General features: G+C 39.0%; 1 protein-coding gene across 4 annotated transcripts in view; it reads left to right on the top strand.

Annotated features, from left to right (window-relative positions):
• Window positions 1–3,195: 3,195 nt before the first annotated feature.
• The window catches only part of ANO4 (anoctamin 4), a 192,809-nt gene continuing 178,028 nt past the window's right edge, over window positions 3,196–17,976 (top strand). The window contains exon 1 of one of the 4 annotated variants that reach the window (XM_061476375.1): window positions 3,196–3,531. The gene's annotated coding sequence lies outside the window, so the exon portion shown is untranslated. Of the gene's footprint in view, window positions 3,849–17,976 lie in introns of all 4 variants that reach the window. The other 3 variants (XM_061476374.1, XM_061476377.1, XM_061476376.1) reach the window with 3 other exon arrangements.

Below are 17,976 nucleotides of genomic sequence, written 5' to 3'. Positions count from 1 at the left end.
GTCCTGACAGCATGGAGAAACAAAACACTTGCACCTAAATTATCCATTGAAAATTTAAACACCTCTCCCTGAAATCTATGCTTTATTCCTTTACACTTAATGCTGCTTCTTCCCCCTCCTGTCTGCGGAGTGTCCTATTCACACGTTCACCTGCTGAGCTGGGATGCACACTAGCAGAATCCATCATCCCTGTACCTTCCTAAATCTTTCTGAGCAGTTGGCAGTTCATTTGACGTTCCAGTAGTGAGAGCAGAGCTTTATTAAATTCTGGGTATCACCTTTAACTTCCAGCTCAGGAATGTGGATTTGAACTGTTGTCCCATAAATTATTGGATAGGAGTAGAGAGAATAGCTTTGGAACACCTAGTGCTAAGTTTGTTTTGCTTTTCTGGATGAACAGGTAGAGAGGTGGGATAGAACCAGTCCCAGTTTTGACTGGCAGCATGCTCTTGGTTCTCTTTCACAAAAACGTATTAAGTGAGCTTTTTCTCTTCTGTAACTAGATGTAGAAGAACAGCTGGTTTTAGTATTTTTTTTTCAGGCAGCAGTTGTTTTACTGAATGGAAAAGAGAATTATCTTCTTTCTGGGAACATATATGTGTTCCCGCCTCCCCGTTATCCTGAACCCCTGAAGTGGTTAACACTTAAGAAAACTCTTAAGTAGGTTGACAGTGTCCCTGGCATGTGGTTACAGCCTCACCAAACACATTTTGAGGCATATTGAGAGGACCATCTGCAAATGAAGGAAAGGAAAAATTCCAAAGGAATTTCCTACCATTCCCTCAGCTATTCCACAAAAAAATTGGGAACTTTTTGTTCACCAGAAACACAGACACCCCCTGCCCCCTCCACCCCCCCCACTGTCAGAAACTTCTTCAATATTCTGAAAAGTGGCCTCAATAGGAGCTTAAACCTAAATTCCTTAAGTGTTCAATCCTCTGCTTTTAGCTGAAAGCTTGAATGAATTACTCTATTAGCCTTTTTTCATATCTTTTGGTTCATTCGAGCTGTCTCCAGAGAGCATGCTGATGGAATCACAGCAGCTTTTCCTACTTTTGTAGATGCAGCCTCTTCTCATGCATTTCAAATGGCAACATTAGAGACCCCTTCCTAATCCCTTTTTTTTTACAGAGTTTGGGTACAAGTTTCTTTGCTATGAGACTCATTGCAAAATATTCATGGCACTGTCCACCAAATTCTGCCTATGGTGTTGCTTTCTTCTCTCTAGAGAGCTGCTACGCCAGTGTTTGGGGTTTCTTCCATGCATTTTTATAGGAAAAAAGGGGAATTGAGAGTTTTGTTTACAAGGGATTTATCTCTGATTTCTTCTCTGTTTATTGCCTAGTTCAGGATCTTGACTATAAACATAGAGAAAAACACTGTTACTATTTGGCTGTGGGATGAATATAAAACATGATCTGAGTGGTGCGTGTGGATGGGCTTCTGTAATGAGTATCTTAAGACATTTTTTGAAGGTCTCCCATACTCTGTTTCCTGAAACAGAAACTACCTACTTCACCAAGGGTGTGGTGTATCAAATAGTAATCTTTCTGCTAGCACTGCAGTATGTTTTGAAAGCTTACTGCAGAGTTTAAATGTATTTTCTTCTGCTGCTTCCTCCTTTTCTTGTGCTCACTCCTGTATTGGTTATATTTTAGATTTCAGTTATCTTATATGCATATGTGCTGTTATCTGTATACATCCCATGTTCAGTATTTGTATATGGTAATTGTCCTCCTTTGTTATTTATTGTTTTCATCTGTCCTTCACCTGTGCCTTCCATCTCATGCCAGTTATGTTGTGTTTTTTGAACTGATAGTGTTTATGAAAAGGGAGGACTAAATATCATTCATGTTTTGTTGATAGCATGAAACAAGCCTATTAGAACCTAAATGAAAGATAATGTAATGGATCATCCAGTGTCCTGTCATCTGACGAGATAAGGGGTTTTGTGGTTTGGTTTTGTTTGTTTGTTTGTTTGTTGGTTGGTTTTTTTTTGGTTTGTTTGTTTGTTTTTCTTTTTAAGTAAGAAGGAAGAGATAATTTTGGTTATGACCAACATGGTGCATCAGCCCAGTGTTTTTTGAAAGTCACTGCTGCCAGCTAGTGGAATGTGTATGCTCTTGTGTTACATTCACACTGTCAAACATTTACATTTCAGAGCAAATTAGTTGTAGTAAATTGTACCTTAGATTGTGAGTCCTCAGGTCATAGAATTGTCTGATTTGTTTGTTTCATTTAGGCATTTTGGTTGGTCGGTTTTGTTTTCTTATCCCCACCCTGCTTGTGTTGTTACCCGGTATGTTCTACAAGGTCTTGATACTGACCAAATAATATGGGTACCACTACTGGGAATGCTTTGAGGTTTGTTCTCCCCACATTCCCACCTGTACTTTATATAGCCTTTTCAACTTCTGAAATGTGACTATCGGATGTTATTCACGTTTACTTTGTCATATGGCAGAAATCCAGGACTTACTGCTTAAAAAATGTTTTGAAAAGGTAAGCATCTAACTTTGTCTACTGAGAGAATGTCCGCTTTAAGTAAATGCAAATTTGCATGCTGCATTTAGGTTTCCTCCACTGTGGACTGCACTCTGCAGTAGGACCAGGCGAGTTTCTCCCCTGTAGTCAAATGCAGTAAATGTATTTCATAATTAGGAGCATCCCCTGGAAGGTACTGTTTTGCAGCTTTAATGTTAACTGCATCACTTTCCTGTGCGGGATGTTTGATGGGTTAAATGCCATAGGAAGGTTTGTCTACAGATCCTGGATATCCTTGTTGTTAATTAATTTGAAGTCTTCCCTACCCTTTTTTTATTTTTTTTTTGTTGTTGTTGTCCAGTAGTATGGTAGATAACAGCACAAACATCTAATCCATTTGTCATCCTGGCGGGTAGGGGGAGAGAGACCTTGGTTGCATATTTTCCATGGACCTGGTGCCGTCAGGGGTCTATGATGTAATGTCAAAACCAGCACTGGCTCTAACAAGGCAATTCACAACAATGGGGCTGTGCTGAAATCTCTCAGACTTCTTTCTCCTCCGAAAAGAAATCTTTGAAGAGGAAGCAATGATTAATGTATATTTTATATAGGGAAGGTGATGGATAACAAATTGCAAGTGCAATGGTGCTGATATTTAAACCTCCAAACTTTTCTTGCTTTTGTACTGTTGCACAGATGTAGAAAACAGCCTGTCAGAGCAGCAACCCAGAAAAGCTGGTAGCTTTCAGAGCACTGCTTCTTGGAGGAGAAGAGAGTGCATGAAGATACCGCTTGTGTCTGGGCACAGAAAACCTTGCTGGGGTTAAGAAGCAGATCAGCCCCATCAGTGGTCTTGTGCAAGCCAAGAATGTGCTGGCGGCTGGCGTGCCAGGCTGCCCCGCGTTGGACAACTGTCACGCTGGCACCACTCAGTTCCTCTGATTGGGTACCGCCAGCACCTGATTAAAAATGCTGATGCTGTTTCTGCGCTTCTTTCCACTTGGAGGAGAAATCTCTTTTCCCCACCCCCAAGCCCACCTCTAGGATGTAAGTAATGGTGAGAAGATGAAGATGAAAACAGTGCGGTCTGAGTGACTGGAAATACAGCAGTCTGTTTTAGCTGCAGTGTTATATAGGAGTGCTCATCAGACTTCTTGTCTTTGGTTTTTCAGCACAAACTGCTTGCAGGTTTTGGAAGGCTGTGAAAGACTTGCCATCTGTGTGTTAGTGTTCTCTGTGTATCATCACATTACCTTGCTTTTCCCTGGACAGCTGTGTTCAGAGCTTCATGTGGAAATCTTTCTATTGAAGAGAGATAAAAAGGATCCTTAATCTGATTCTCTTTGGATCTTTCTATTTTTATGGTAAGTGCCAGCATGTATTGGCTGAGCATAGCTTCTTTGCTGCAGTGCTCGTGCATTCTCTCTCTCTCTCTCCCCCTCCCTCCCCCTTTCCCCGTCTGTTTTTCTCCCCCTGTATTCTTAGATAAGCCTCGTGACCTTCAGTCAATATCTAGTCATCATTTTTAGCATCTTCATAGCAGATGCTAAGTAACTACATGCAAGTTTTCTCTTCATTTTGTTCTTCCCCCTCTCTGACCCAGAGCTCTGAAGTACAGATTGCAATCTGAGTGCTGCCTCTTTGTCCTTGAAATGGGAGGCTTGAGTGTTGCTCTCAATTGCCGGTGGCAGCAATGGGATAAGGTTCTGGGGAACTGAAAATACAGATGTGCTAAAGGTGACTCATTTCAGTAGGTCTGTACTACTGTGCTGGAGTGGCACAGAAAGCTCCTGCTTGACTAGCATCTAGAAAACTCTGAAGCCCCTCAGTGCTCAAGTATGGGGCATACATGTGGTTTGAGCTGCTGTTTGCTGTCATTGTCTTAGAAAGGATGGACTCTTTCAGCATCTTTCAATATAAGCCTATGTCACCAGGTGTTTGTAAGTTGGACCTTTTGCATCTTACAAGTGCAGAGTGGCTGGGACAAGAAGTTACCGAATAGGCAACCTAATAACCCTTGTCCCCGCCTGGTCTATACAATCGCAAATTCTTAGCCTTTTGAAGTGCTTTTAAAATTCTGCAGTAGAAAAGAAGTTCATTTAAATGTTTGAAAATCTTTGCTTGTGTAATTCATGCTCTAAGCTATTTCAACAGCTCTTATTTTGTAAATAGGAAAGGTCATTATTTAGTCCACAGTAAACTGTGCCCTTAGATAGGCTTCCTCCCCCACTCCCTTAGTTTGCTGCATGGATTTAAAGTAAATGCAAATATATGATTTCTGACAGATAGCTACATTCCTCAGTATGACAGAACTACAGGAATGTTTCTTTTAACTTAGATGTGTTTTGTGTTCTGTATCCATTATGTGGATTGACTATGCATAGCCCTTACACACTGCAGGAATATAAAAGACTTTACTAAATTTTCAAAGGCATAGGTATACACTAGCTCAAGCTCATCACAGGCTGGTTTCCCTTCAAAGCAAGGCAAAGAGGTGATGTGTTCTTATACCTTTGTTTTACTGACATGGGATGAGAATAAAGCTTTTATTCTGTCTCTGCATTGCCTTTACTGAGTTTAAGCAAGAGATATGCTGATGTCCGGAAATTGTTTTCTTTGTTTAATGTGTCATATATTTGTGTGGCTTAATAAAACAATTTTGCTCCTGATTTATCCTGTAATTCAGAGGGTTTTGCTTCACTTGAGCTGTTTAATTCAACAGAGTAGAGTTTGTACTTCCTTCACCCTCCCCCAAAAAAACTTTAAAACACTGTTGTTATTTTTAATACCCTTAATTTCTTTTCTGTGCTTGGGTGTAATGGCTAGTTGTATTGATAGCATATATGTGTGCTCTAGGGGAGGAAGCCCAGGTTAGGCAATTGCAGAAGGTACTGGGGGGAGGTGGAGGCTTACACAGATCTGCATGTAGAGGACTTCATGATGCAGTGGGGTACCTGCTGCATTGCCTTCACCAAAAAGCAGTAGTGGCCAGCACGTAGACCAGATGTCACTGATCCAAGTCATTTATCCCATCAGACTATGTCTTCTGGCACCATGTTGTGCCTGCTGGTGAAGCTGATCCAGAGACCTGTGTTCCTTCTCACCGATGTGGTGAGGGAATGCTGCTAACCTGCCTCCCTACCGCTCTGTGGTAAGGAGCAGGTCTGGCACCTGTGCACCTCTCTGAACTGTTTAAAATCGTGGACAGTCCTCCCCACTGTTTAAAATCTGCAGCAGTCCTCCCCACAGTCTATTACAGAAAGGCTTCGGCATTTTGTAGGGTCTATACATTACTTAGTTTATTACAATCAGTAATGAAGGTACCTGAGTTTGTTCGCTTCCAGTTTCAGGAAGTGCTGACACAGTGATAGCAGCAAAGAAACTTTTTACTGTGAAAAGAGACCAGCAGGGGTCTTGTTAACACACATGGGAAACTGGTCCCAAGTGGCTGCAGGTTGTTACAGTGCCTTGGGGAGACTAGGCTTAGGCTTTTCTTAGTTAATGTAATTGTGCCTATTATCTGCATGGGAACCTGTTTACTGTACCATTTTGTTCCATATAAAATTACTGTAAACTTAAAAAAACAAGAGGGTTTGCAAACTAGCTGTGCAACCTAAATAACTCTGAAGATCACACATTTAAGTATGATACAGCATCTTTTTATTTTTAAAATGAGTATTATGAAGTCAGATATTCCTGTGCCTTAAAGTAATGTGCATTCTTGCCTCACATTTAGTTGAAAGGACTGTTTTCACTCTAAAAATGACTCATGTCTATGTAAGACTCTCTTACAAAAGCTAGTTTTTAACCTAAATGCATAATCATGTTTGTCTTTTTCAATAGAAGTTTTAAATCCAAGGTGTATAATGTCGCATGCTTTCTAAATAGCCTTGAGGCAAAAAAAAAAAAAAAAAAAAGGGAGAAAAACCAATAATCCTGAAGTATTTTCTCCACTTTAAACTACAGGAGTTTGCAATGGGATGTTTACTTTTGAAACCTGATGTCTCTGTACAGCAGCTTAGAAGTCTATGCACCTAAAATCCTTGTCAACATATCCTGTTGCAGGCCAAGGGCTTAAAAATAAAGATGCAATCCTCTCTAAAAGCGTTGAGAGGTGGAGAGAAGAGCAAAATCCCCCAAATAACATGAAATTCAAGTAGCTACATGTGCTTTTCATTTCTTGGGAATCCGACGAATGCTCTGGTAGGGGAATGCACGCATAGTACTTCCTTGTTTCACAGCATGGTGTCATGTTAATTCCTTTGCAGGGTGGCTGAAGACTGCATAGAAAACAACTGCAGGGGGGGGAAAAAACCAAACCTCTGTTCCTTAGCCAGCCAAAATCACCCAATAGTCTGATGAAGTCACTGCATTATTTAACTATTTACATGTATGCTGCAATATAAATGGGTATGTTTTTACAGAAAGCTCACTCATTTTCCATACTGCTTCAGTAGTCTTATGTTTTCTATCTGCTATAATATCCTTTCCAATAAAGCCTGTGCAGGCAGCTATTGATTATCACAGGCTGAAGAATCCAGGTGGCGGTGGATGAGCCATGCCCCATCTTCCCTCTGCCCCAGACTAGAAAGTGATACTGGGATATGCATTGATGCAGAGCTGAAGTCATCAGGACCAGGCAGTGCTCTGGCAAGTGATTTTATGTATTTTTTTTTTTCAAAGCTCCTTCTGAAAACTGTTTACAAATGTTTACAAAAGTAATGTAATACATCATATTTTTACAAGCTACACATAATTGAAAGTTACAGTATACATATTCTGTGTACCTATTGCATATTAAATTAATTCTGGTTTTACCTGGCTTTTTGTCCGTGCATGCTTTACCAACACACGGATAATGAAAAGTTAACTGCAATTTCTCTGTCTTTCACAGAGCTAACTCTTACGGTTTTCCTGGACACATTCTCTAGTTTAGGCTGCAGATTTTGTCCAGGATGATTTCAAGGACTTTATAGCTCTAACACTGCAAATAATACAAATATGTCTTTATGTTTGGTGACCTTAACAGGTGAACTGTCTTCAGTCCAGCTGTTACTTTTGCAGTTTATGGATGTCTGGAAGTCCTGTGTGTGAACACTGTGCTGTATAACAGTCAGAAGTCTGGTGCTTTGAGGAAGTACTGGGTAGGGTGTTAGTGCGCTACATGCTTTCCCTGTACCTAGGTGAAGGATTAGGTTTCAGGCATTGTTAAATGTGTGTCATGTCTTCTGTGCATTTGCTGCCCTTTTAGTAAGTGCTTGCACTCTATGCCAGTCATATCCCGCTGTGTGTGTGTGTTGTATTTTCTGCATTTGTGCAGCTGCATAGTGCTTGTATACATCTGTCTGATTCTTCGTGGAAACTGTGGCCTTTCAGTTCATGCCATGCAGATTTTCTCACATACGGTTTCTGCATGGGAAGTACTGGACAATAAGGTGAGAGGTCTTCTTTATGGTAAAGAACTTTCTTCTGCATAGAGTAGGTCACAGTTACTCTGTTCTAGATTCAATGTGGTAATAATAGAACAGCATTAGGCCTGCTTGCTTTGTGAAATATCAAAGAGCTGAAGCATTCCCAGGGGATCGCTGTCTCATAGACTTCTTTAACACCTGAATATAAAATTTAATAAAAAAATTTAAAGGTAAAGTGTGTTATTTCAAGTGATTGTCAAAATATCCATAGTTTTTTTGGTGGAAGGTGTGGAGAGGGCAAAACTCTATCCTAAATTGAATCAACTGACTTTAAGTTGTCCCATTCTGGTAATTTAAGTTTACTAGGATTAAAAACTTTACCTTGTTCTGTTTGCAGTATAAAGCAAAATACTAATCTGGTTAAAAGTTATGAGCTAGTTCCTTGGCATCCCAGTAGCAGGGATCATGTGACTGGAGCAGGTAATGCAAAAGTTCATTCTCTATGAGCAACACCTCCGAACAGGATGAGTATCACTGAAGCTGCAATTAAATTCCTAAACAGGGGAGGTAATGGCACACCGCTTTCTGCCCACTGGATAGATTTTACTCCAGGAGGGAACAAGTTTGAGAGAATATTTTCAGGAAAGCATCATGTTTCTAAGAGGTTTATAATAGTAGACACTGAAAATGCTGCAAGGCCCATCTCTCAAAATAGTTTTCCTTTACCACCTCAGGAGGAGCTACAGTAAGCAAACCTCCAAATGTGTTTCCAGATTCAGCCCAGAGAGATCACTGGTTCCCACCAGATGGTGAAGTTCGAACATGAGTTCAGAGATTTCCAGTGTCAGTGTTTGCAATCTGACTGTCCAAAAGCATTCTTGCTGTCCAAGAATTTTGCACAACTTGGTCCTTCTAAAGCACATACTACCCACAGATAAATAGTTTTAAACAGGCAAATCTAATGAATTATTCTGGATACGCTCTCTGAAATCACTTCGGTATTGGTGCTAGCTTTTTGTAGTGGTTGTTCCATGGTAGATGAGATCTCTCAGGTCATCCACATGAGATTAGAGCCACCAGCACATTGGGGCACTAGTGTGGCACAATAAAACAATTTTCAAACAGTCAATATCCAGATGACACCCACCAGGATTAGTCCCTTGTCATGCTGGCTGTAAGTATGCTTGAAGATCCCAAGACTATGAAGGTATTGAAGATGAACATAGGAGGTGGGCTCCTCATGCTTTCTGCAGAGGTACAATAAAGAAGTTAGAGCTTCTAGAGCATGGTTTGAAAGACATCTAAGGTAGATGTCCCAGATCTCCTTTAGAAGCCTATTGCTGTTTGATATGAAGCTAGCAAGAGCAGACTTCTGTATAATTTAGTTTATCTGTAGGGTTCATATCACTACTGCCATGAGATGATTGAAATAGATGCCTGTTTCAGGACAACTTTTTAACTTCAACCATTTGTTCTTGTTTGTAGTTCTCTGCAGTACTGATATTCATTCCTTATTTTATATGGTGCTTACAGCCTTCAAGTATAAAAAAAATTATTCATTTTTGGAGGAGGAAGTTAATTTGCAAAATCAGTTGAGAAGAGCAAGATTGAATGTCTTCTGAGCCACCTTGCTGTAAGGAAAAGCTAGCATAGCGATTAGCTATTTTGGATCACCAGGAGATATATTCTCATTTCAAATAATTTTATTTGACAAAACTGTTTTTCATTAAATTTAAGCATAATACTGTAACACATGCTGTATTAGACTCCTCTAGACTTCTAAATGAGGTGGAGAACCACTGCTTATGGAATACCAGCTGATACATGCACCTTTGTGAAGTCCGTTAGGTATGTCTCCGTTTATCCTGGCAGACAGGCAACCTCTCTACATGTTGTTCATCTATCCCCCAGGCTCATTTTTGATATTTTCTTGTTTGGCTCTGAGTCACACTCTTTCTCACCTTTTTGCTTCTTCAGATATTGATTCGCCTTCATGTTTTTCTTAGTTTTGGTTTTCTTTTTGTTGGTTCTTCTATGTTTTTCAAGGAGATGATACCTGTGTTTGGTTGTTGTTTTTTTTTTTTTTTTTTCATACTGACTGTCTTCTTGCTGTTTGTTTTTGTTGTTAGCTTTTTTCCTACCGTATTAGTTGCCACCCTATACTGTGTTCAGTCTAGGCAGAGCCCTGTTCTGATTCAGTGCCTTGGGAACAGCAATTACTGTCTTTTCTAAATGAAGCATTTGGCCTGCAGTGCCAATATATTGTGAAGCTGGTGTAGAAAAACGGAGAAGGCAATGAAAAGCAGGTTTTACAGGACAGAAGGGACAGAACCTGAGAGCCAAATAAAATGTCAGCCTCATTAGGATGAATACTCTTTTCCTGAGTCTGCTCGGAAAATAGTCTATTCTGTAGTGTTGGAATCTGAGGTCAAAGAACCCTAATGAAAAATAATTAAGCAGGTGATACTGGTCAAAGTTGTTTCAAGCTCTCTGCAGTTTCATGCAGTCAACACTGCTTTGGTTTATGCTTAATGTTTTTGAGGTTTTTGCCATTGATATTCTTTATTTTACATAAGAAGGGGGAAAAAATGAATTAAGTTGAAGGCTGCTTGCTCTCAGGAGAAGGAAAAGAATTCCTCTTCTAATTTCTTATTATCCTTTGTTCCCATAGAAACACCTGCAGTATTTGATTTCTAACCTGTGGCATTTAGATAACAAACTCTTCCCGAAATTGTTTGGAGAAAATTCCTTATCGAATTTAACTTAAATCTAGGGTAGTCAAGTTTCTATCCATAGACTTATTTTTGTTTTGTATGATACTAAGTGTTGATAACAATTGTCCTGTCTTTTCTGTCTGCATCTTTATGTTGACCACCGGGTCAGCTGAAGTTCTTTCCAACTGGCCACACTGAAATTCCTGTTGAGCCATAGACAGAATTTCCATATTTTCCATGTTAATGCAGAATGTGTGTGGTGTGGATTTCAGAAATGACTTGGCAAAAGGTTATACAACCTTCTGCTTCAGCATGCTTCATAAAGTTTGCTTAGTTTACTAAGTAATAATAGATTCTGAACCATTCTGATTAATATGCTATGGTAAAATTCTGGCTACGCAAACAATTTTTGTGAAGCGTCCATCAGTACTTGATGTCCCATGGTGAAGTTGTTACTGTAACTTATCATTGCACTGTTGTCACCAGAAGCAGTTCTGCAAACAATTTAAACATTCTTATGAAAGAAAATATGACTTTATTTTCCTTTTCACCTAAAAAGCAATAGGACTCAACTTTTTCGTTAGTACAGAGGCTTATATCTTAACATACTACACCTAATTTATATGTGACAAATTTTTTAGGCCTAAATTATCCACTTTCTTTCCTTAAAGCTCAGTCAAATGAGCATTTAAGTAACTCTTTCTCTGCAGTTTTTATTCTGTCTCTTTTTCAGCTTCTCTCTGATCTTATTCCTTTTAATTCTCTGTTCTGTGCCTCTGCCACTTGCTGGGCTTCCTGTCCTTTGACTCTTTTCCAGACTCTGCTCCATTCCTCCTCTACCATTTCTCTTTCTGCCCCTTCTTTTCTTTACCTGCATCTCAAGGCTATTTCTGTGTCCAGATGTCCCACTCACATACCAGGGTATATTTTTTTTCTATGTAGTTCTGAGCTGTGAGAAAATGAACTCAGACCACTGAGTCATGGTACTTCAGCAGTGCTTGTCATGCAGGTTAGCTTTCTTTGCAACAGCAATAGCAATTTTCTATTAATTATATGTGAAACAATGCAATGAGGGAGTTAAAGCTGACATTATCAATGCAGAAGCATATCAGAGCAGAAGTGTGGTGACAGATTTCAATACGGTAATTATATTTCCTGAACTTAAGGTAAAATGTTCAAATTGAAACTTAATATAGGTTGTGGTGTGGATGAATTATAGGCCTGTGCTTGCCCTGCTTCTTGCCATGTGAGATTGGCTGCTGAATGGTATCATCTCTGCTCATGAGTTATGTTGAGAAAAGAAGTACTGAGGAAAAGGGAGATAGGTTTAGGATATGTGCATCATTTCAGTCCCAAGAGGGAGAAGAGTGAGAAGCAGCAAGATGGATGTGGCACAGATTCACAGATTTGTTTCGTTTTGGGTTTTTTATTTGTTTGTTTGGGTTTTTTGTGTTTTTTTTTTTTGTGTTTTTTTGTTGTTGTTGTTGTTGTTGGTTTGGTTGTGGTTTTGTTTTGTGTGTGTGTGTGGTTTTTGGTTTTTTGATTTTTTTTTTTTTGGTGGGTTTTTTATGTTTTGCTTCAAGGTCATGTGATGAAAGAAACTTGGTACATCTAGGAGTTGCTATGTCCTTTCAGTTATCATCTGATAGAATGACAATTACTGCAGAGAAACTTGTTCATTGTCAAAGATTTAAGTGTCTCACTCCAGATTATACAGAAATGTATGTTTTAGTTCAACCCAAGACTGTTGAAACCCATGCCAGGCTAACTTATTTTTCCTATGGGGAATGTACAGGGAAAAAAAGAATTCTAATACTGATAAATAATAATAAATAAGCTGCACAAGGTAAAAAAGAAAACTTAAAATCTTAGAGGTTCAAAGCTAGATAAAAGTCCTCAAATAAAATTTAACAAGAAAATATTGACATATTGTTACAGAATGTGGAGTAATACTTAGGGTATTCGGTAAATAACTTTGATATCATTGCTGCCAGTCTGAAAATTCCCAGTTGTTTGCTTTGTAGGGCTTACCGTGAAGTCTGGTTAGATTTTGATGTGCTCTGATTGCATAACACTCCGGGCTAAGTAACTTGCAATTGATGTGGTGCTTCTCCTTCACTGTTGTCAAACATATGTCTTCTTTGCTTTATAGACTGCAGGGAAAAAACATGTTCTGCGGACACACTGTCAGCACTAGTATCTTTTGAACTGCATTTTTATAAACATCTGTAAGCCCACAAATAGGTTTTAAACCTAGAGTATGGCTTTGTGAATACTTCATTGCATTCTTGGGTGTTAGCACTGTGCAATCTAGAGATGTTTTATTATACTAAAAGGCATGGGAGGGTGCAGCTTTGAGCATTTCAGAATTAATAAATGCCAGAAGTTAGTTTGGCTGCATGTAAACATTATCCTGAATACTTTAGTCATATGCTCACATGCTGTGTTTTTCATTGAGTTGTTTCTTTTTATTTTCTTTGTGAAGTATTTTTGTTATGTCTTGTATTTATTGTATATGATTCAAATCATGCTCCAAATGAAAAACACACAAGTATCTCTCAATAGATATATTTTTATGGCAATCATCACAACTTCTGCTAATGTCCAGATGGCAAATAATTACTCTCCATGGAAACGATGAGTTGAGATGATATAATTTCCTTGCTTATGTTATTTGTTCTTACTACTTCATAGATAAGGAGCTGAGGTTTGGCATGAAAGAGAAATGCTTATTAGCTTAAGGTGCTGAATGTGAAATGCCAAGGTCATGACTTTTTCTATGTCTTTAGCACATTATAGCATTTCATATAATCGGAAGGGGCTTGAATTGACATTGACCACAGCTATGACTGCCATAATTTTGATTAATCAGGTGTCATAAACTGAATACTTGGACACTGACCCACACTCACTGAAGCCACTTCCTTAGCAGCACTGAAGGCGGAGGTGGGTATGCAATTGAGTACCTCAAATTACAATTCAAATTCTTCAAATCCTGAGACCAACATTTCTCTTTGTGCAGTTTCAAACTGTGCTTCTGTACAGCTGTCTTCTGCACTGAGGCTGGGGAGAGGACATGCAGAGCTGATGTTAACAACAGAAATGTCTGTCCGAAATGCACAGAGGATAAAAATTGTGTGGTCTGGAATGAAAGCCCTTACTGTATTGCATAAGCACAAAAGTACTGAGCATATTTCACAGATACAGCCTTAATCCTGGCACTTGATACTGCAAACTCAATGGCCTTCTGATACAGTTGTATTGTATGTCAACACCTAAGTATTTTAAAAGACAATATAAAATCCAGAAATTTCATACTCTGATATTGAAAAAATGTTGTCTATATATGAAGGATATCTAAGAGCTTCTCCATTGTGCGGAGTCAGCATGGTATCTGTAGCTCATTCCACAGGTGGTAGACCAGTTAGAAAGGGAAGCACATCTTTTGTTACGGAGCTCCCTAACGATCTGTTGAGGGTAGTTTACTGGAAGAACATGTCCTCTGCTGCCACAGACCTTTCTACCTTGTCACTGCGGTAATTCTTCCTTCTTTACGATGTGGTGTGGCTGCTAGCCATGGGAATCCCAGCATAGAGGTTTTCTGCTCTTCTACAGTTGCAGAGACACCCTTGAGCTATAAAAGGGGCAAATGCAAGAAAATACAGTAATTTGCCCCATCTGTTGCTGAGGGTAAAAAAAAATAATAGGCACCGTATCAGTTCAGGTAATCTTATTTCTTTTGCAATAACATCTATCTCTTTAGATAAATATATGTAGATATTGATAGCATACATCTTCAAAATTGACTAATGCTTTTCTGTGGCTGGGATGTTCTAAAATAACCTGAAATATTTAAAGTTCTCCCTCTGAATGTCAGGGAAGCTACTTTTAAATTTGTCAAAGCAGATGTCCCAAGTCAGAAATGGCATTTTAAATGTTGAAGTACCTCTCTTTGTGTCTTTGTTGCTAGCGATTTTAGGACATATTCACTGATGTGGTTAATTCTTTTAAGCTGTTCTAATGTTGATTAGCAATTATGTGAGCACAAATTCTATCTTTACAGTTTCAGTGTTATAAGTAAATCCAGTTAAATTGTGAAAATGTTTTCATTCTACCTTACTAACATAGTTTTTAGTAAAAGTCATAATATAAATGGTATAATTGCAATCAGTGAAGAGCAAAGCCTCAAGAAATCTTCTCCTGTCCTGCTTTAAGAGCTGTGAATGAAGCAACCAACAATTTCCTCATGTAACCTTGGAAAGAGCACAGGCACTACCTTGTTTTAGGTGCTTTGCCAGAGGGTCTGGCCCATGAGCCAAGGTTACAGGAATGCAGATTTTAAATCAGCTAAATGCTGCTGGAATGCTGTTGGCAGGAAGATGTCACAGCATGGCGTCCTACAATGCCTGTGGCTTTGTGGTGATTTGTCACCTGTGCTTTGCTGTCCCAGGGCAAGAACAAGAATTGCATTTAATGCTCAATCCCAGGATTATGAATTTACTAATCCCAGAATTATTAAGAGGCTGAATTCATCTCTGCCTGTTGGGCTTCAGTACACACCTTACACTGACTTCAGCTGAAGGGAAACCATGAGTTAAATTTTCCGTGCTTTAAAATAATTTCTTTCAACAACTTCAGACTCCCTACACTGAGGTATACCACTGGGTATATCATGGGTTTAATATACTCTGAAGCCAAAGACAGCAAATTGCAGAGCCTGGGGACCAGTACTAATGATGTTCTTCCAATCATCATTTATCACTTAAAAGTATAACTTGAATGTACCATTTAAATGTTTTTACATGTAATCACGCTTACGATTGTGTGCTAAAAATACTGATGCTCAGAAGGTAGGGCAACCATTTGCATAAATAGAAGCATAGAGAGCAAGATGGTAGGTTTAGTTACTCTTTATGGCAATTTTAAGGCAGTAAGTACCTAATTTTGTGTCAAGGAAATTAGAGACTTACTAATTTCCACTGAAGGATATACCAAATGCTCATTTTTTCCCCCATAACAACATTTCCTTTCAGCGTAAGAAGATACATATTAGTTAATCTAGGAGAAGTCAGGATTAAAACTTTCAATACCTCTGCAAAGGGTCACTGCTGTGTTGAATTTCACACTTTGTGAAAGTCTGGAGAAATCCTTCCTTACTCTTCATATGAAGCCTGACACACCACTAATGTATCCTGTTAGCTGTCAGATACTGAGTGCTTTGGTGCAGTGTTAATCCTTCTGGGTTTTAGTGTTGCTATTCTGCTGAGCAAGCTCAGACTGCAAGTGTGATAAAATTATCCAGAGGCAGGTGCTTTCGATAAATGGAGTCATGCAAGAGACATTGCAGATCTCCTGATCTTATATAGGAACACCAGTAGGAATTGATGTAATTGAAAATCTTTGAAAGAATAAAATAGAATCCAGTGCTTCAGTTTGTCAGGAAATCAATTATAAGTAAAAATTCATGCTTTCCATTTTCATTCTGCTCTTGCACCAGCATATTGCCTGGCTCAGGCAGAAGCTGAAATTTGCAGCTTGCAGTGATAGCTGTCCAGTTGATTTTAGAAAAAATCTTTTAAAAAAGTTTAAAATTTAAAGCCTGATTTGGTGTAATATTGTAGTTGCATCTGCCTCAATGGACTGATATTAGTTTTTATAAAACACATCTTATTATTTCATAAGCTTTAGTAAATGGTCTGTGCAATTAACAGTAGCAGGGAATGAGTGAAAGCAAATTAGGTTTATTCCAATTCCTGCTTATCTCATTAAGTGCATCCTAGTTTCACTCTTTTGCTTAATTAATCTCCTTTGTGCAAAGACAGTAAGTGTTTGAGATGAGATTTTTTTTTTTTAAAAGCATGTGATATCTAGCACCTGGGATGGTGGCATCCTGAATGATGTGGGAATAATCTTTTGTGCCCCATGCATATTTCTAAGATCCTAATTTTTTTAGACTGTTTTGGGTAATTTCAAAATTTTGTGAGAGAGATCCACTGCTTACTGAAAGTCCTCAGTAATACACAGGTCAGCAGCCTGTGCAGCGAGGCCAGGGATTGAGCCGCTGTGCCTGCTTTGGACAATGGATGGTTAACTTAACTAGAAATTCTCTGAAGAGCTGAGATGTGAAATATCTGCTTTCTATGCAATTTTTTTACTAATTCTGATTCCTGCTGTTTGAAGAAGCAAATGCTGCTAATGCAGTAGAAGGCAGTAACAAGTGAACATGTGAATGATAAGTAGCGGGGTCAAGAGTTTTCTCAGCATCGTTTGCAGTTTGTGAGCAGCGCAGATGTATTGAGCTTGGAGCTGGATCTTGATGAGGATGTTCAAGAAATCAGGTAGGTGGGAAACAGGAAGGGTGGGTTTTTTTTTAATTTACCTTACCAATGCTGGAAGGGTAACCTGTGATTGCCAATCGGCACTTACTTGTGGTTATGACTGGGTCTCGCTCCATAGGGCATCTGGCCTCCTGGAGTCTCTGGGACTCCTGGGATAAAAGCAACCCTGTGCAGCCCTGGAGGCAGAACCCTTTAGGACATATAGCAGCACAGCCTGCGTGGGGCAGTTACTCACTGTAGGGAAATGGCATAAGGCCAAGAATTCTGAAACTGCTTTGTGTTTGTTTAGGCTTTTATATTTCTTGGGGTTAATTAAGAAAAGGGAGGGACAGTCAGGGCTTTCCCCCTTTCTCTTTCCTTAGAAAGAAACACATTTTGTTTTCAAGGGGATTGAAGGTAGAGAACAATGAGCTAGGATAGGAAGCGTGGTGTAGATACTGCATTTGCACAGAAAAATTGCAGTGTGAATGAGGATAGAATGTCGTTTACTGAAACTTGCATTGTTTACTGCTGTGAAGTTCTCACTTTTCCTTGAGGTACGTTTTTTCTCTTTCAGAAACATCCTCAAACCAGCACAGAGGTTATTACAGCCAAATAAATGGCCTATGTCTTCGTGTTATAATCACTGAAGGACCATGGAAGACCATTTTGTAGTTCCAAAAAATATCACAGGTCCTATACTTTGACCTTATTGCAATCACAAGAAGATGGTATAAGAAATATAAAATATAGTGGTAGTTTCAAGATGAAGGGTCTTAACAAAGTTAATGTTCTTGAAAATCTAGATTAGGTGAGTTTTACTTCTCTAGCATGTCACAGAGAACTTCTGATAAAAATTGCTTTATTTCAAGCTTCTCTCTTTGAGGATAAGAAATAGTTTGGGATGACAATATATAAATAAAATTTTCATGTATATGATCCTGGCTTTCAACTTTCAAAAAAACCCAAAATATTGACATTTAGGCAAGGAAAGTAAGTTGTGGTGAAAGAGATTTTGAACCTTTTAATGAAACTCCCTGTGTCCAGATG

Source organism: Pezoporus flaviventris, unplaced genomic scaffold, assembly GCF_033815535.1.
Source record: "Pezoporus flaviventris isolate CSIRO_AGI_PZ_B2104156 unplaced genomic scaffold, CSIRO_AGI_Pfla_v1 ptg000096l, whole genome shotgun sequence".
Lineage (NCBI taxonomy): Eukaryota > Metazoa > Chordata > Aves > Psittaciformes > Psittacidae > Pezoporus > Pezoporus flaviventris.
This window is presented reverse-complemented; position numbering and strand designations above follow the sequence as displayed.